The sequence below is a fragment of the Lactuca sativa genome, chromosome 4, assembly GCF_002870075.4.
Source record: "Lactuca sativa cultivar Salinas chromosome 4, Lsat_Salinas_v11, whole genome shotgun sequence".
Lineage (NCBI taxonomy): Eukaryota > Viridiplantae > Streptophyta > Magnoliopsida > Asterales > Asteraceae > Lactuca > Lactuca sativa.
In genome coordinates this window covers 230,062,733-230,084,156 of record NC_056626.2, presented here as the reverse complement: position 1 = coordinate 230,084,156, position 21,424 = coordinate 230,062,733, and the positions used below count along the sequence as shown (strand labels likewise).

Below are 21,424 nucleotides of genomic sequence, written 5' to 3'. Positions count from 1 at the left end.
TGAAAACTCCTAGATCCTTTGAGATTCATTGAAAATTTCAATGGCATGTTTAAATCTCGATATGCCCCTCTTGATTGTGACTGGGATGCCGAGGATCACAAAGCGGGTGTGAATAACCATGCAAACTTACATGGTGCCCTCACATGTTACAGTCACCTATTCGATGTGCCAGTAAACCACACACGCTCCACCGAAGTATGACAAACATTGAGTCACCCTTTGCTACCTTTGCTTAGAACCATTTAGTGTGCCGGTAAACCACACACGCTCCACTAACGTCTTCGCAAGGGCACAAAGTGTAATTTCATGGAATTTCATCAATTCACTTTTGCCTAGAGTAACTAAGATTGAGAATTTTGTAAAACATTTAGTTACTTTTGTACTTCATTATACTTATAATGGAAGGTTCTGTCCTATCCTACCCGTTCGGCTAACGACCCTCCACTAGTCAAGAGTGCGGTGGGTAAGAGTGGATACCCATTCAATTGCCATTTTATAGGCAATTTCCTTAAACACCCTTTATATACCAGCTTCGTGAATGAGGCCTACTAATGGTAAGACTGACTTTTACTCATATATATATAATGTTATACTTTTAATGTTATATATAGTATAGGGTGTACTTTACACTTTTAAAATACTAGGTGGTCAAATTTAACAATTATACTTTTAATTCAATTAAATTGTAAACCAAAACTTTATGGATTTATTAATCATCTTTTAATTATACACCTTAATTAATTAATAAAACCATAAGGGCGTGATTTGAACTTTTCAAAACAATACTAAGGTTTTAGAATTTAACATTCCTAAATTAAACTTTTAATCAACTTTTAAATTCCAAGACTTGAGGGCAAGTTTTGAAACATTTCAAAACATTATGGATTAGAATTTAAATATACATCAAAATTAAACTTTTAATCAAAATTTAAATTCTAAAACTTGAGAGCAAGTTTTGAAACCTTTTCAAAACATTAGGGTTTCAACTATTTAAATTTCAAAACAAAACTTTTGAGTTCAAATTTAAACTATAAAACCTAAAGGGGAAAATTGAAACTTTTCATAACACAAGGATCAAACAACAAATAATATAAATTAAACAATTAATTTCATCATTATCTATATTTGACCTAATTTCAATTTCTTGCAAAATAAGTTACCCAATTAATACAAATAATCCAACTTTATCATATAAGGAAGTTATTATCTAATCAATTGGTAATTATCTTTTGTTTAATCAAGGATATACTCAAAAATATGAATAAAATTGGATTTTAATGATCTAAAACAGATAAGGCAAGTATCCATTAGTAAAACAACAAGAAATCCTGAAATCCCCTCTTTTTGACGCTCGAACTCGTCGAGTACCCATATGGACTCGCCGAGTTCATCAGGAAGATGAGCCAAAAATCGATTTTGCAACTTGAATAAACACATAATGCATCAATACAATAGAAACCAATCAAGGCTCTGATACCACTGATGGGTTTTGGTCATAAGAACATCCTATGTGCTCATACAAACCCTAATGCTTGGATCTAGGTTTCTCTATTGTACATGCAAGTTATCCAAGACTATAAACCCTATATCTAGCATATGATAATCAATATAACATATAAATTAGGGTTTAGATCATACCTTGATTGTTATGTAGCAATAACAATCTCAAATCTTCCTTGTAAGGACTTTAGAAAGCTTAGAGTCACAAATGTCACTCCTCTAATGGTTCACAAACACCAAGAGCAAGAGGATGAAGAAGAGAAGAGAAGGAGGCTGCCCAAAAACGTGTGGAAACCATAGAAGGAGGCTTGTCCACGTTTTTGGGGCATAAGGGTTCTTTAAATAGTGAGGCTATTAGGGTTATCTAACAAGGAAATCCTAATTTGGATGCTTAAGCCCTAAGCAACCCATGGGCTCCTTCCTTAAAGGCCTTGGGACGATTTCTAATGGGTTTCCCATAGAATTCATCCACCCCTTTAATATGGAGTCCATTAGCTCAATATTCAACTATCATGCAATTGACAGTTCCAGTCCCTTAGTTTAATTAATGTCTTTTAGTCACAAACTTAATTCTTATTAATTCTTGACTAATATTAATTAAACAATATGATTTCTCCTTTAATATATTATTCTCATAATATATTAATAAATCATATTTAATCCTTTCTCTCCATTATTCATCCTATCAAGTTGCTTTGGTGAAGGCAACCCAAAAGGACCATGCACCATCGGGTCAAGTACATACCAAAATAGTTATGGACTTAGACACTAATCCAACAGGTTGGACGTGGTAAAGGATTACGACAGCGAGATCCTGTACCATCCGAGCAAGGCTAATGTTGTAGCCGATGCCCTGAGCCGTAGGGCGCAAGGCGCCCCGATGCGAGAGGTTTGCTTGAGATTGACAGTGATGACTCCGGTGTTGGACACCATTCGTGGGGCCCAGGCTGAGGCCGTGAGACCGCAGAACTGTAAGATAGAAAGGGTTATCGGACAAGTATAGGAGTTCGTTACCGATAGCCGGGGGCTTATGACATTTTAGGGTCGGATTTGGGTACCATTTATGGGCGGAACGCGTACAATTTTGATGGAGGAGGCACATTGATCAAGGTTCTTGATCCATCCCAGGGCCACTAAGATGTATTTGGACCTAAAGAGAGAATATTGGTGGCCCTGCATGAAGAGGGATGTCACGTGGTTTGTAGAGAGATGCTTGACCTGTTGTAGGGTTAAGGCCGAGCACCAGCGTCCACATGGTAAGTTGCAGCCATTAGAGATTCCCGAGTGGAAGTAGGAACATATTACCACGGATTTCATCACCAAATTGCCAAGGACTGCGAGGGGGTGCCGATGCAATTTGGGTGATTGTGGACAGGTTGACGAAGAGCGCTCACTTCCTTGCTATTAGTGAGAGCTCTTCTGCGGAGAGGCTGGCAGATTTGTACATGAGAGAGGTGGTATCACGGCATGGAGTACCGGTCTCGATTGTTTCAAATCGAGATGTGCATTTCACTTCCAGGTTCTGGAAGAAATTTCATGAGGAATTGGGTACGAGAATGCATTTTTGTACCACATACCACCCACAAACTGATGGACAGAGCGAGCGGATGATTCAGACACTCGAGGACATGCTTCGGGCTTGTGTATTGGACTTCGGAGGAAGTTGGGACATGTACTTACCCTTGGCTGAGTTTTCCTATAACAACAGCCATCATTCGAGCATCGCTATGCTACCCTTTGAGCTGTTGTATGGGAGGAGGTGTCGGACCCCCATTTGCTGGGGAGAGGTATGGCAACGTGTGATGGGTAGTACAGAGATTGTGCTTTAGACGACCGAGCAGATTCAGCAAGTCAGACAGAGGTTACTGACGGCCCAAATCTGTCAGAAGAGTTATGCGGATAGACAACGGTCAGAGCTTGAGTTCCAGGTCGGTGACTTCGTACTCCTGAAGGTATCTCCTTGGAAAGGAGTGATCCGGTTCAGGAAGAGGGGCAAGCTGGGGCCCCGTTATATTGGTCCATTCTGAGTGATTGCGAGGGTAGGCGGGGTAGCCTACTGGTTACAGTTACCTGCAAAGTTTGGCCAGATTCATGACACCTTTCACGTATCGCAGCTGAGGAAGTGTATTGCCGACAAGTCAGGTGTGTGGTACCATTAGAGGATATTCAGGTGGATGCGAGCTTGAACTATTTTGAGAGACCGATTGCGATTAGGGATCGGAAGATCAAGGTTCTGAGGAACAAGGAAGTGCCCCTGGTGCAGGTCCAGTGGCAGCATCAGAAAGGGTCCGAGCTGACTTGGGAGCCGGAGCGAGAGATGCGTGAGCAGTATCCAGAGCTGTTTGCAGAATAAGACTTCGAGGGAAAAGTCTGATTCTAGTGGGGGAGAGTTGTAACATCTGGATTTCCAGCTACATCATTTATTCATTATTTTGGAGATTTTGAGAGAGACTCGGTGAGTTGATGCTTTGACTCGCCGAGTAGAGTCGCGAATTTCCATCCGGGTTAATGACCGGACTCGGCGAGTCGACTAGTGGACTCGGCGAGTCCGCGCTGTTTAATGAAACCCTAATTTCCAGGGATTGAGACCTATTTAAAGGCCCTTATGGCCTTCATTTGCGGCTACCAGTTGATAGAGAGAAACCCCAGAGTGTGTGAACGTTTTGAGAGAGAGAGAGGAAGCCATTTTTGATATTTGTGTGGGTGTTTTTGCAAGTAGAAGGTGGCCAAGGAAAGAGGAAACTAAAGAGGGTGCTAATCCGTGGATTTCAGAGCTTAGGGACTTCATCTTGAGGTAAATGTTCAATCCTCTCTCAGTTTTGGTGTAGGTTTTGAGAGTTAGGGTTGCTAGCCCCTTTTAGAGTATGATTTGTGAAGAAAATGGTCCCTTCTTGTGTTGAGGCTTCGAATCTGGATCCAAAGAGGTCCAAAGACCTTAAATCCTTGATCTTTATTGAGTGTCTTTGAGAGATATGAGTTTTGGATGGCATGTTGAGGCCATTTCATCAAATAGAGTCATAGGGTCTTTGCATGGGCATCAAGATCCAAAATTTACGTGTTTATTATGACCAAGGAGGGCATATCTATGGGTTAGAGGAACAGATCTGACCTCAGGAGGTCATTTCTGATTGAGCATGGCATGAACTCGCCGAGTCCCAAGAACAGACTCGGCGAGTAGGGCTAGGGTTTCCCGTAAGTCACTAAGTCAGTAACCTATCGAGTTGGGGGAATGACTCAGTGAGTCAGAAGGGGGTAAAGGATTGAAGGCGGAACTCGCCGAGTTCATAATTGAACTCGACGAGTTGAGTCGGGGTGGCCCTGCGATTCATGTCAGGTGTAACCCGTCGAGCAGGGGAAAGGCTCGACGTGTCATGAGAGGCTAGAGAGATAGTGGACACGTGTAGACTCGCCGAGTCGCCCAAGTGCACTCGACGAGTCAGGTCAAAGTTTGACCGTTGACTTTGTTGACTTTTAGGGTTTTGTCAACAATGGGGTCTTTGAGTCAAGAGAGGTGTAAAATGGTCTTTTACCCTTCCGAGGGTGCTAAGAGAGGGTTGAGTCTAGTCTCGAGAGTTATATTTATGAGCGTATTTACTTTATGTGGTTAGGCGGAGGCTAGACTATACTGCTACCAAGTCAGGGATTTACCGAGACATCTGAGGTGAGTCTTCTCACTATACTTTACCTTGAGTGGTAATTAGAGTTTGTGACAGAGTTATTGTATGCTATTTATGTGATGTGTTGCACTGCATTATTTCTATGTGATTTATGTCGTGTGTATATCAGAGTATATAAGAGTTAGAACCGGAAGGTTCACAGAGCTAGGACCAAAGGGTCCACAGATTTTGGGCCTAAGGGCCCACAGAGTTATAGCCTCGAGTGTCTAGTATGTGATATGCATGGTATTTTGGGGAACTCACTAAGCTTCGTGCTTACAGTGTTTTGTGTTACGTGTTACAGGTACTAGTGAGGAGTGCGGGAAGGCGCCGACATGATTCGTATACACCCATTGGAGTTTATTATGATATGATCTTCGGATTCTGTATTAAGATAATATTGATACATTGTTTATGAAAGTGATTATGAATGAATTATTATGTTTTTGAAAAGCGAAAAATTGGTTCAATTTTTACGGCGTTACACTAGATTTAGGGTTTATGAGCTTTGGATGATTATTGCATGTTCATTAGACAAACTAGATCCCAAGCTTTAAGTTTTGCATGTATACCATATGATTGATGTAGTGCTCATAACCCGTCAGTCGTATCAAAGCCTAGACTATTTGTTTGATGTATTTGATGCTTTACATAATCGTTCAAGCTGAAAATCGTGAAAATCTGGTTTCTAGAGCTTGAACTCATCGAGTTTATAGTTGAACTCACCGAGTTCACTGGCAACTCAACGAGTCCAATGTTGGCTCGACGAGTCAGAGGGTCAGATGCCAGATTTTGCGGGATTTTGACCTGTTTTGGCTGTGGATAATTACCATAAACGTTTTTTTTAATAAGATTCGATTTTTATTAATTTTGAGTGATTATCCTTGCCAAAATAGAAGATAATTGTCAATTAATTAGATAATCACTGCCTTATATGATAAACTTGATTTATTTGAATTAGTTGATTGGATTATCTTGCCATAAAATTGAATTAGGTCAAATTTAGATAATTACCAATTATCTGATTAATTAAATTATTTGTAATTTGATCTAGATAGTTTTGAAAAGTTTCAAAACTTGCCCTCAAGTTTTGTAATTAAATTTTTTTGATTAAAAAGTTTAATTTTGAAATGTTTAAATTCTAAACCATAAGTTTTGAAAAGTTTCAAAAACTTGCCCTCAAGTTTTTGAATTTAAATTTTTGATTAAAAGTTATAATTTTAAAATGTTAAATTCTAAAACCCTAGTTTTTTTAAAAGGTTCAAATCACACCCTTATGGTTTTATTAAATTGATTACGTGTATAATTAAAAGAGAGTTAGTAAATCCATAATGATATAGTTTATATTTAATTAAATTAAAAGGTATAATTTATTAAATTAAACCACTTAGTATTTAAAAATGTAAAATACACCCTTATACTATATATAAAATTAAAAGTCTAATATTATATATGTATAAGTAAATGTCAGTCTTACCGTTAGTAGGCCTCATTCACGAAGTTGGTCTATAAGGGGTGTTTAAGGAAGCGGTCTGTAAAATGACCGCCATTAGTAAATTGGTAAATTGTTATTTACCTACCTTCAAATATTCTGCAATTTGGATTACGCCATCCTTCTTCCATATTGTATGATATTATGTTGGGTCCTAGCCTTGATATTTCATTTGGGTGTTATATCAAGGATTCCAATCAACTAACTTGAATTTCTCCCGTTTTGTAGATGTCAAAGTATGACAACTATGGTCTTCCTTAATCCGTTGGAAAAAGTTTTCCACACGAAGATGATGTTCCACGATTGGATTGTGGAAACGGAAATCATGCTTCACTTCCTCCACCTCCTCCAATAATTCTCCCAGACCCACGTGTTCGAAGACTTGAAAAGTTCAAAGTCACTCAAGCCCTATTGGCAAAAAGACACGAAGATGGAAACTCTGTATGTGCTCATGTCTTGGATATGAAGTTTCATATCGATAGATTGAGAATGTTGGGCGTCGATGTCTCAGAGAAGTTGGGTGTCGACTTGGATCTTCACTCACTTGCCGACTCATATGGTAAGTTCGTTAGAGAGTACTATATGATGGAACACGACGTGACCCTCATTGATTTGACTTATTCGCTTATTGCTGCTGAATCAGAAATGATTTGGTGCACTGGTAGAGCAAATTTGTCTGGTATATCAATATCCCAACCTTCTATGGGAAATGGCAACATTGGAAGTCCATAAAAGTTTTCTCTACGCAAGAGAAAGACTGAGTCTGAGATAGTCCCGTGTACCATTCCAGAAGAATCCATATGTTTCTACTTCCAAAAGAGGGGGCATTGGTTACGAAGTTGCCTTGATTACCTGAGAGATCTAAGAGATGGGAGAGTCAAGATGTATGACTCCGCTTCAGGTAAAATCCACTATCTAACTCTATTAAGTTTTCTATTTTAGATTCTTAATAAATGATGTGATAAGATTGAATTTTGATGTGTTGTAGGATCGAAGAAAAAAGAGGAAGCTTAAAGGAAGAAGTGAGCTGAGTCTGATCGCGAAGAAATGGATTTCGATCGCATGATTCGATGATTGGATTTTAAGCTGCTACTTAGAGTTATGATAAATTGCTTAGGAATATGCAATAACATAGTTTTCATTTGAATTTGCATTGTAAGGACAAGTTTTTCCGCACCTTTTTATAAATAAAATAAATTTTGTCTTATTTATATATCCTTGCAATGTTATTTATGAAAATTGATGCTTGTGTGTAAGCAATATTAAGTGGATTATGTTATTTATAGTAGTGTCATAATTTTTCTAAGTAAGGAAAGATTCCCATCGCCCAAGTATCAATTGGACAGAAGCTTGGAATCATATGATTTGAATCATGTGATGTATGGAAATATTGGTACTTAGAAAATTAAGACTAATTCATTGATCACACAAGTATGTGAGTCAAGTGAAGGACTAAAGGACTAGAACACAATGTTGTGTACTGGTCAAGTCCACCACAGATAACAATAAAACTATTCGTCATGATTTACAAAACTCTACTAAATATGGTTATTCTTACAAGATTAAGTATAATTCTGAATTATTGAAAAGTTTTAATAATAGCAGAACGAATAAGAAGAATCAATTAGGGAGAAAGATAAAAGTTTCTCCAATCTGAAAAGATAGGAGAGTACTTTTGTATCACATTTTATGATTGTCTTATTGATTATGAAAACATATCATAATTGATCCTCTAGGTAAACCTTAGTGCACTGGTATGGCTATGAAGAGGAATCGGAAATTGTTGAAACGGTTAAATCAAAAGGTGAATCATACTTCTTTCCAAAATCAAGTCTTAGAGTCATACTCCAAGATTGTGACTTGAGTGACATATCTTATGAAGTTTTAACACACTCATCAAATGTAGAGTAGAAAATTGTTTTTCTTACTCTTGGACGTTTGAAATTGGTAATTTGTGGTATCTTAGATAAGACACAGACCGACTAAGACCAATTTTGTGTAGTAGTTTGTCTTGATAAGAATCCACACTAACTCTTGAATATTTGTTTGTCATGAAATGTTTCTTGACAAGAGAATCTTATATGTCAAGAGGCCAGTGGGAGTCTAAATGATCTTGAAAAGTTTCAAGAACTAATCAAGAGTAAACCTATTAGACACTAGCCCATGACTTGAGGCAAGCACCTTGTTCAATGAACTACATAAAGGCAAGCACCTTGTTCAATGAAAGTACATTGACTAGTATAGGTGAGCTACTAAATAACTTGGAAGCAATGGTGGGACCCTTCATGGCAAGAAATTAAGAATGAACAATTTATGTCCATAAGAGTTTGGATTTGTCACAAATATTGTCTTAAGATTATGGTTATGACAAATTCACATGGATAGGAACACATACACCATAAAATCTAAGTGTCATAAGGTTTCTATCCTTCATGAAAATGATTGTGAGGAAACGCTTTCACTAAGAGAGATTTTAAGGAGATAGAAATTGTGTAAATTGCATTCTCAAATTCGATTATGATTACGACATCCCTCTTTATAGTTCGAATTGTGAGATTTGACAATTAGTTTGAACATTTAAGATTTATTCCCATAAGTTCTAAAATGGTTTAAACACACATATGAGCTTTCTAAGGAAAGGTGTATGAGTTTGAGAAGCTTGGTAAAGGTTTATCGAAGCATCTCGTATTATAAATATGAACTTTGGAAGTCAATAAGTATTGATTTCTAGAAGTCTAACTGTTTTCTGAATACATGTCAAAGCTAGTGGCAGCATAAACGTTATGCTGGTATGGGGATAATTAGCATGTTAGTGGGAGCATGATTATTATTTTAAGTATTGCAAGTTAGCAATATTAATTATAGAAAACAAATTTTAAATTCGCAAAGTTGCGAAGGTTGAATAGTTGTTTTGCTATAATTAAGGGAGAGAATATTATACTTCATTTCGAAATCTAAAAGCTTGGATCAAGAAATTTTAATCAAATTTAGTCAAAGGACATATATGGATGTTATGTTGAAAAGATTCAACTTAAAAGGATTCTATATATGGCAATATTATAGTAAGGAACTAGTAAAGTATCACGTTTTTTCATGATGAATCGTGTCCCATACGCTTCGGGTATAAGATCGATTGCATACGTTGTAATATTCGACCATTCTAAAATTTTCCAAATGCCTAGGGCATTAAGAGGGAAAAGGGAATAGAACCGGTTTGACTAAAATAATTGAACAACTGTCAACGACAATCTAAGGTTCGCTAATGATTGGTCGCTTGTGAGCAGTTGGAAGTATAGTAACGAATGGACCATACTAACATTATTATGATTAGATATGATTCTATTAATAATGAGTTGTCATATGGCAAATATGGAAATGTTTCCATACTGGGAGTTGGACGTTAAGACTTTATGTCTAGATTAAGAACTTTTATGCAAGAAGGATATTCAAAGGAATGTACTTTGAATGAAACACTTCACATATATGGAATTGTCTTGTAACAATCTCCAATAGAGCACTTTGTAATATCATTGGCAAAGTCTTGGTGGCTTTGGTGCTGTGACATTACGAAAGGACCATTGCATAAAATGTTAGAATCTAAACATATCCTAATAGTGACAAGAATGTTGTGTTCTTACACTAACAGTAAGGGTTAGGGATTGTGAAATGAGCATCACTGGAAATGTTTTCAATTGATCTATTTCACAAAGTATGGACCATAGGTAAACAGAGTGTGCATGCTTGGTGCATGGGACAACTACTGTTATAATTCAAGTAATAAGTTGATTATCCGAAACATTATACAATGAATAATGTGTAATCAATATGGTGACTAAATAAAAAGGAGTTTTATTTATACTCAAAAGTTTGGGGCCATATTGGATTCGATTATTATTATGTTTCACTTTGCATTTTTGAATTCCTGAATAATAAGATTATTCGAACGTTCCACAGTCGCTCCTACTTTGGGAGTAGGTATGAAAGAAGATTGTCAGGAATTTGGTTGTAGATTGTCTAAAGTGTACTAGACATAGAAAAAGTTTGCTGCAACGTTCATGAGTAATTATGAATAAGATTTGAGCATTGGATTAAACCCACGCTCACTTGGATCGCTTCATGGATTTTATCACGAGTGATTGGTGAGACGGTAATATCTTATATTCTTGAAACCGAGACGTGTGAGTTGTATTCTGCAAGTCGGTTGCACATTGATAATATGTAAACGCACCAGTAACTTGGTGTTATAAAACATATTATTATGTGTGATTTGATGAGTAGGTACAAGCGAGCATTGAGTCAAAGTTTATCCGTTCCTTTTACCCACAGTAGGATAAAAGCGATATTTGTGGACCCCTTGATGATTTATTGATGACACCCTAAGTGCTTGGCCAAGCCGAGACTAAGTTGATGTGTTCAATTGTAGTCTGTTGTCAGTCGTCATAAATCAAAAATCAAGAAACAACACATGAACAGAGAGTATGATTAAAATCCATGTCTCAGTTCATACAATATCTAGAATGGAGGAATATATGATCCCTTATCTAAATGACACGTTTCTAATAAGATCAGAGTTTGACAACGGCTTTTGAAAGCTACGATTGCTGATCAGGTTCTGAATTCATACACAATATAGTTATTAGACGTATCTAAGTGGGAGACTGTTGGATTAGGTGTCTAAGTCCATAACTATTTTGGTATGTACTTGACCCGATTGTGAGCATGGTCCTTTTGGGTTGTCTTCGCCATAAGAACTGATAGGATGGATTAAGGAGAAAGATAATTAATTATGATTTATTAATATATTATATGAATAATATATTAACAGAGAAATCATATTGTTTAATTAATATTAGTCAAGAATTAATAAGAATTAATTTTTTGGCTAAAAGAGATTAATTAAATAAATAAAGGGGACTGATTGTGTAATTATAAGACAGTTGCATAAATGGGCTAGTGGACTCCATAGAAGTTGGAGTGGACGAAATCTATGGGGAACCCATTGGAGTTCGTCCAAGGCTTCTAAGGAGGGAGTCCATGGGCTACATAGGGCCTAAGCAATCAGATTAGGGTTTCCTGGTTGAAAACCCTAATAGCCTACCTATATAAGGAACCCCTAAGCCCCCAAAAACGTGACTAACTCTTTGAGAGAACCCTAGAAAGTTTTTTTGGCTCTTCCTCCTTCTTCTAAGTTCATCTTGTTTCTCATGGTGTTTGGGACTCCATTAGAGGTGCAACATTGGAGGCACTAAGCTTTCAAAGGTCAAGATCAAGAGGAATTGAGATTGTTATTACTACATAACAATCAAGGTAATATCTAAACCCTTTTATTATGATAATATCGATTATTATATTCTAGATCTAAGGTTTATGAGATTTGGATGATTATTGCATGTTCATTAGACAAACTAGATCCAAAGCTTTAGGGTTTGCATGTACACCATAGGATTGATATAGTGCTTATAACCCATCACTCACTTCATCAGGTAACCAAGGAACTTGCCCGTGTTTATTCCAAAGCGACATTTGGAGGGCTCAACTTCATATTGTATTCATCTAATATATTGAAGGTTTCTTCAAGATCCCTGAGGTGATTTTCAGCATTCTTAACCACCATTTCATCGACGTAGACTTCCATGGTATCCCCAGGTTTCTCTTTTAACGTCTTGTTGACTAGCCTTTGGTATGTTGCACCTGCATTTTTAAGACCAAACGACATGGTAGTATAACAATAGATACCTGTTAGAGTTATGAATGATATATCCTCTTGGTCAGATGGTTTCGTCTGTATCTATTAGAGTCCCGTTGATGCATCCATGAATGTTAATAATTCATGACTCGTTGCCGCGTCTATCATGGAGTCATTCTTTTTCTGTACTATGGATACGTTGGCTAGCCACTTGGGAACTTGACTTCCTTGATTATCCCTATTTGAGAAGTATTTCCACTTCCTCTTGAATGATCAGGTACCTTTCAGGTGCCAACTTCCTTCTATTTTGATGTATGGTTTTGAAAGAAGGACCAATGTTAAGTTTATGAGTTATAATATTCTTATATATACCTGTTTTGTCTTCGTGTTTCCATGCAAAGGTTTTACTTCTTTCTTTTAGGAATGTAATTAGGTTCTTTTTGATGTCTTCTGGTATTGAGGATCCTATGAGTACTTTGGTGTCAGGATCCTCAAAGTTTAGGGGAACTTTTGGTATGTTTCATGCCCCCTACTTTAATTGTTATGCTTTCCTTGGTACTGAGGAAAGCTTCATTGAGGTCCCATAGCACTCTGATGGTCTCCAAGGATCTTTACTGTCCCCCAATGGGTAGTCATTTTGACATATTGAGGGTACATTAATGGAAATGCTTTCACATCATGGATCTAGGGAATACCTAATATAACACTGTAGGAAGACAAAGCATTAGTAACATAAAAGCGTTGCATAGAGTTTACCCCTTCGATGTAGATAAGTAGTTTGATTTCTACAATTGTATGCTTTGTTTCAACGCTGAATCCCATTACTACTGAGGGTCTTTTGATTGTCTTGGATTCTGGGATGTTCATCCTGGTCAGAGCATCTAAGAGTGTGATGTTCACCGAGGATCCTTCATCCACCGGGATCCTTGCGTTATCGAAGTCTTCTTCTAGGGTCTTTCTTCTTTCTCTTTTTCCGATACCTCAGCGTGTCTTTTTTCTGTAGAGTAAGAAGTTCCACAAATATCAGAACCCTTAAATATAGCATTAATTACCTTGGTGTTTGAAGGAGGGGATTCCAGTTTTTCCAGGATCTTTGCAAGATCTTGTTCTTTTTCCTTCAATCTTTCTTTTCGTCTTCCTAGGATCTCTTTGAGATGTCCTTTGCTTAGGAGATAGCTAATCTCCTTTCTGAGGGCTACACAATCCGCAGTGATGTGGCTGAAATCTTCACGGTATGTACACCATTTAGACTTGTCTTTCCAGCCACTTGATTTCTCTCCTTTCCTTGGCCACCTTGGTTTCTCGCCAAGATCATGCATGGTAAAGATTAGATATTCTTCAATTCTAATAAACCTCGATGTTCTACTTCTGAATTCGTCGTTTTCCTGCACGGGTTCGTTACGAGATCCTCATAAAAGGGAGGATCCTTCTTTAAATCCATCTTGGAAGCTTCTACTGCAATGACTATGTCGATATCAGGAATATTGAGCTCTTCCTTGTCTAACCTGCTTACAAAATCTCAAACGGATTTTTTAGGATCCTGGAGTACTCAATGGAGATCGCTTGCTCGTTTAGAGTTACTCCACAAGTGGGGGCAGACATTGGTGCTGAGGATCCTATCTCCTAACAGTTTCCTAAGGATCCTACCTCACAACGGTTTCCTAAGGATCCTATCTCACAATAGTTTCCTGAGGATCCTACATTGTCAATGTTCAGGATCTTGGGTTACAAGATCAAGGGTGCTGCTCCTTGAGGCTTATGGATCTTCGCCTTTGTTCTCTCCATTTCCTTGAGCATCGTCATGGTGTCCTTCTGCTTCTAAGTAACTTGTTTTTGAGTCTCTTCATCATAGCAAAGAGCTCACTGTTGGAAATCACTACAAGAGGATCTTGAGATCCTTGGGATCCTAGACCTCCACAGTTGGTATTTGGAGAGATGCTCTTTCGAGAAGTTTCAGAGGCTTTCTTCTGACTTGGAGGTTTTCTTGGAGGTCGTGGGAGATTTTAAAGGAAACGGTAGGAATAGAGGAAGAAGATAGGGCTGATTGTGTTGACATGATTTTTTAGGGATTGAGAACACCATGGCCCCACGGTGGGTGCCAAATTGTTTTGGTCAAAAATCGACAAAGTGGATATCAACCAAATTGCATGAGAGGTTGTGGTGTTGTAGGTGAAGTGGTTAACGAAATTAGAACAAGATTGCACAAGAGATTTACAAGGAAAACCATTGATCATTGTTAGGATCTTCGACATAAAACCTTGGGAGGTGATAATCATCACCTGCCTTGTTCGATTTTATTAATTGAAGAAAGAATTACAGAGATAAGCATGATAATATGATTACAAATGGTAAAGTGATACTAAATGAGTAAGGTGTAAGAGAATTGTCCCCGTTGTGTGTGTTTTACAGGTGTATTTATAGTCTAGATTAAGTAACTAAATGTCAAATATTTCTGGGATCTTGCTGAATTGGTATTTAAAACGTGCTTTGACTTGGTATTTCTGGGTCTTAAGCTTGGTTGGACTGATTCTTCGTTGAGAATTAGTCTTCCCTTGACTACTTCTGCACACGTGTTAGTTATGAACAAAATATAACCGTTATAAACATTAATAAAAATAATAACGGTAATAGCCAGGATCCTGAGGTAGCTGAGGATCCTGGATATTTGAGGATCCTAAAAATTGTGAGGATCCCGGCCTTAACAATAGTTATGGGCTTAGACATCTAATCCAACAGTCTCCTACTTGGATAAGTCTATAACTATAATTGCTAGTATAACTTCTGAATCGATCAACAAATTGTAGCTTCCAAAAGCCGTTGTCGAACTCTGACCTAGTCTGTTACGTGTCCTATGATAAGTGATTATGTAGGCTCAGTGGATGCCATCAAAAAATACAATTGGAAGAGTGAGCGAGTGGTTGGTTATGTATCAACTTTTGATATCGACATTAGAGACTACTGACTCTTCATGGCAGGATTTGGGTGCCCTATTCGGGTAGGACCCGCCTGATATTAAAAAAAATATGAAAATCTTAACACAAAGCTATGAAAATGCTTTGAAATTTTGTAACATTTTTTGTTTTTTATATTTTATTTTGTATCGAATAAAATACTTGTTTTATTATGTTTATAGATTAGTTAAAAATAAATTTTTTATGCTTTACTTACAAATATCATAATATAAGAAATATGTATATATACATTTGAAAAAAAATATGCATATATGCACTTAAAATGTTGATTTATTTGGTTAAAAACATTATATTTTTTTTAGTATTCTGGTTTTTTATTATTATTTATTTAAAAATTTACTGATTTTTAAAAATTACCTATTTTAAAAAAAATGCAGTTTTTTTAAATAAAAAGAAATTACATTTAAAAAAAAACATATTTTGTAATAAAATTTAAAAAAAAAATATGCATTTATAACCAAAATCGAAAAGTATTATTTTTATTAAAAAAAATAAAATTTGACTTATAATGTTAATTTTTAGGTTTTTTTATTTATATTTTCAATACCACAAAAAATTAAACATTAAATGAGATTAGTAAGATAACGATCATGTCTTTAAGAAGTTAAGTTTGATCCAATGCTCCACCTTTAGTTCTCGAGTTCTTGGAAAATTATGAGTTCTCAACGAATCTCACGTGTGTGTATGTGTGTGTGTGTGTGTGTGTATATATATATATATATATATATATATATATATATATATATATATATATATATATATATATATATATATATATATATATATGGGAAAACTGAATATACCCTTAAGGGTATTTAAGCTTAGGTACCCAAACTCACTATACTACGTCATTTTGTATCATATAATAAATTCTAATTGTCCAATGTTCTTATAATTTAACTTCTAACTTGATTTACTTTTATGATTTTATAAATTACACATTTATCTTCCTCTTACATATTTTTCATTTCCAACTACAATATATATATATATATATATATATATATATATATATATATATATATATATATATATATATATATATATATATATATATATAGCCTAGTAGGTGTTCGACAAAAAGATGTGAAGTAAACTAAAGATAATAGTGAAATTTGGAACATTTTGAAAGTAAATAAAATTAGGGGTTAAAGTTTAAAAACATTATAATGAATATATCAAACAAACGACGTATTATGGTATGTTTTGGTACCTAAGCTTATATACCCTTAAGGGTATATTCACTTTTCCATATATATATATATATATATATATATATATATATATATATATATATATATATATATATATATATATATATATATGTGTGTGTGTGTGTGTGTGTGTGTGTGTGTGTGTGTGTGTGTTCAACTAGTATATTTTGGAAGAAATTCAAATGTTGTTTTTTAACGAAAATTAACATTTTAAAATTGAATGCTTTCGAGGTAATGAATATCAACAGTTGAAGTTCAAACAAATGTTTTGTCGACAGTCGAGGTCTAACATTAGTTGGTTTGGTTTGCTTTACTTTGCTTTTAGAGCGAAATGAAACAGCTACCTTGAGACCAAATTCATCCATGATCCAACCCGCCCATTTATTTCAATATGAGACACATATAAATTAAAAAGAAGATAAATAGATACGAAACTATTTGACAAAAAAAAAACTAAAGAAAAACTAATTGCTCCCGCATTGTATGCGTACACTAACTACTAATACTTTGCTAAAAATGAAATCGACTTGCATAATTCGCGGGTATAACCCTAGGCTCAAATTTAAACACTTGACTTGAAGTTTCATTAACTTCATCGACAAGGAGGCTTCTTCATCACCATTAAACCTCATAAGTCATTCCAACCTTCAACATCCGTTTATGAGGAATTTCAAACAGATTGTAACCTTGACGCACGTTCTTGTTCATAAAATTATAAGCATAATCGATCAATAGCCTCTTCCCAATTGAAGACCCTCTTCTCGAAATGATCTCATGCTCTCCCACCAAATGCACGACTCCAGCTTGTGTAGCTCTGTCTATTATACCAACTTCTTCAACCATTATACAATCGGGTTGTTCTTCCGCAACTCCATATCAGATTGAATGGAATCTTTTTAACGTTCAATTAAAATATTCTCAAATGACTCCTTTTCATTGTGCACATCCGCATACCCATACCTTCACACACCGAAATACGTACAACTCACTTGGGTTCACCCTACTAAACAAGAATCTCTCTTCTGGTGGCACCTTACTTATTGGCAATGACTTGATTGAAACAAACACAATAACTGAATGCAAGGAAGGTACAATGTCAACATAATGTTTAAAGATTGGTGGAATCCCATGGGCGAGGTCAGAGTAGAAGATTGCAAGTCTTTGCATACGATTGATGTTTGTCCCCATAATCATGTCTCTTATGACCTCTTGTGAGACCTTATGATTAATCTCATAGTTGTATTTTTTCCTGTAAACAGAGTTCCAAGTGCACATTATGAACATTAGCATGATTGCAAACAAGAATGGCATGTATCCTCCTTGACTGAATTTGTAGAGAACCGAGGTTAAGTAAATGTATTCGGTGGAGCTAATCACAAGCACATATAAGAGAACTAAAAGCATATTCGTATTCGATATGCCTAGCATGATCACCACCATAAATGATGATGTTAACGTCTCGGAAAATATAACGGCTATACCTACATCGATTAATTAGAAACCAAAATTAGTCCATGTTCAACAAGTTGGAAAGCAGACTAGAAAAGTTTTGACTATATATAAAGAGAAAATGACTTACAAGTCCAACTAAGTTTTCAAACCGTTCAAAAAACCTCAATCATATTTTGTCTGTTCAAGAAAACCCAATGAACAATTAACATTTGTCTAGAAAAATCCAACTAAGTTTCCAAACCGTTCAAAAAATCTCAAACATTTTTTGTCTGTTCAAAATCAACATTTTGAACAGACAAAAAATGATTGAGATTTTTTGAACGATTTTAAAACTTCGTTGGTCTTATAAACCATTTTCTCAATATGGAGACTTCCATAGAATTAAATAAAAATGTAATATAGTTGAGTTTTTATAAACAAATGTTAAGTTTGTTGGGTTTTTCTGAATACACAAAACATGATTGAAGCTTTTTGAACGGTTTGAAAATTTCGTTGGCTTATAAGTCATTTCTCCATATATATATATATATATATATATATATATATATATATATATATATATATATATATATATATATATATATATATATATATATATATATATATATATATATATATATATATATATATATATATATATATATATATATATATATATATATATATATATATATATATATATATATCATTTTAGGCGAGTATGTAACTAAAAAACACTTAAAAAGCTAGTATAATATAAGGAATTCTAACCATAAGCATTGCTGAGCTTTTCGGTAGTTCCGAATGCAATTGTAACAAGAAGACAACCTATCATAAGAAGATAGTTCATTTCGGGTATGAAAACTTGTCCTTCATACTTACTAGAAGTATGAACAGTTTGAACAAGAGGAAAGCATCAGTGGCGGATTTAATGCATCACAAGTGGGGTGTAAGGCCCCACTTAAAAATAGATCCCATGGGAAATTTTAGAAAAAAAAAAAGTTTTTGTTATGTAATTGAACAATTGGCACCGGTTAAACTTTCCTTTGGCACCCATTCTTGCTGAAAAAAACCAAGAAAAAACTAAAAAAAAATCATAATTTTTATTAATTTGTATCATATTTTTCTTTTATATATTTTGGGCCCTATTGGTTTTGGTTCTGGATCAGCCACCGGAAAGAATCCGAGTGAAAGCGACTGTTTAATGACGGAGAAAGTCCCCGATATCATCGCTTGACTTGCTATAATTGCAGCCAAAACAGCTACTACAAACACCAGCCAATACGACTCCTTGGGAACCGATTTATAGAAAGTATCCGACACTTCATCGGAGTGCTTTCGTAGCCACGACGCCTGACCACTATACACTGTTATCAACGCTGGATAAACCACACAACACATGCTTATTTGTATCGATTTCACTGTAAAGTGGCCAACATCAGCGAACATGGCCTCGGTTCCTGATAAAATGGAATGATCAGAGTGTCAGAAAGACAGAAACTTTTACGAAATTGAAACAAAAAAGTTTGGTGGATCGAGAAGTACCAGTAATGGCCATGACAGTGCCACCAAGAGAAATCCAGGCGTCCTTTTTGTTTCGTTTGAAGTAATCGATGATGTATTTAGGGTTTATGGCTCTAGCGACAGAAGGGTCGAACTTGAAGAAATTGTAAACACCAACTCCAACATTGAGGGAGAACCAGAGACAAATGATAGGGGCGACGGTATATCCAACTTTGTCAGTTCCAAACCTTTGAACCATGAACAATGTAATCAAGATTACGACTGATATCGCAACGATCCTCCCTGCATATCACACCATTTCCATGACGTCATAAATTAAACCTTTTATTTGAAGAAATGGTCAAACTTGGTAAATCTTTATCTAATTACGCAAAGCCAAAGTTAATTTACCTTCTGTTATGGTACTTGTTGCGTTCTTAAGCCCTGATACAGCCGACAAAACTGTAAAGTAAATTAAACAAACGATATGTTAACTAAACGTTATTAAAATCTGTCGATTTTGAATGTAAGAAATTAAAAGGGTAAAAGTAGAGACCAGAGATGGAGGGTGTGAGGATGCCATCGCCAATAACCATGGAGGTTCCAAGCATGGCAGCGAATAGAAGTGAGAACTTGACAAAGGTTCGAGTCTCCAGATTTTTCTTGATCTTTGAAGCTATTTTGTTAGTCTTGTTGGGTAACTCAAGTCGAAAATTTGACACCTCATGGTCCTCCGCTTGCTCACTAGGGATCAAACCCACGTTCGCGTATCGACAAAGTTTGGAGTACAATGCAAAAGTACCCCCTTGTTACACCACAACATGCATGCAACACTTCATCAGATATTTGATAATGATTAATCTAGCAAGTTAGTTTCTTCAAAGCACACATTATTTGATGCTAACTACGTACTTTTTATATATTTGTTATGATTTTAACAACAAATGAATAAGCAAGAACAAGCGAGAAAGGATGCATTAATTACCATCTCCATTATCATGCGTAAGACGATCATGACATACTTGATAACAGGTATTAACGTGATGGTGTAAAAGATGATGGACAAAACACCTAAAATGTCGTCTTCATGTTTGATGCCATTGGTGAATGTGGTTGCAAACAGATACAGCGGTGATGTCCCGATGTCGCCATAAACTACCCCTAAGCTTTGAAAAGCTAGTGTCAGTATCACTCTCCAATCCTTCGATCACAAACATTAATATCAATATTAATTAATTCCAAAAAGTTTAAATCTATGGAAATCGATACAATAAGTCAATAAGTATGAAATGAAATACTGACCTCAGTGTCATTGTTGTCAAGAAATTTATCAGCCTCGATATCTAAGGAATCGCGTCTCTTCAAGCCAGGGTGTGGGCTTTCTGAAACTACAGGATCTGACACTGGCTCGCGGTGGATATCATTCGTGTCTTCTTTTTCTTCGAAGTTTCTTTTGCTTCCACCGGGGATAGACATGGCTCTGTTGAAAGAGAAGAAACCTTTTCTTTACAATATATAACAAAAACTCCTTAAATATTTGAGGTAGTTAAACTTAGATATGCCGCGTTTCTTAAAACTATGCATAAATCAAATTCATCCGGCCCGTTTACAAATGTTCTACACGTCTTTTTTTTTTTTTTTTTTTTTTTTTTTTTTTTTTTTTTTTTTTTTTTTTCCGAAACCGCATATTTTATTACATATTAGAGGAAGGGAGAAAGAGAAACTGTATATTCTTGATAAGCCAAATTGGCATAGACTTATACAAACAAGTAAAACAAAAACCAACTGCGTTCTCACTAGTTAATTACAAATTAAGCTCCATGTAACAAACTTTTAACTAATTAATTACAAATTAAATTACTAATATATCCATGTAACTAACATAACAGCCAAAGTGAAATAAGCTCCAATATTCCTCCCTCAAGATGGAGAGGAAGAATATATATTCTTCAATCCCATCTTGACCATAA

At 35.8% G+C, this 21,424-nt stretch overlaps 1 pseudogene; it reads right to left on the bottom strand.

Annotated features, from left to right (window-relative positions):
* Positions 1 to 17,141: 17,141 nt before the first annotated feature.
* Positions 17,142 to 20,930, bottom strand: LOC111913798 (potassium transporter 5-like; annotated as a pseudogene).
* Positions 20,931 to 21,424: the final 494 nt, after the last annotated feature.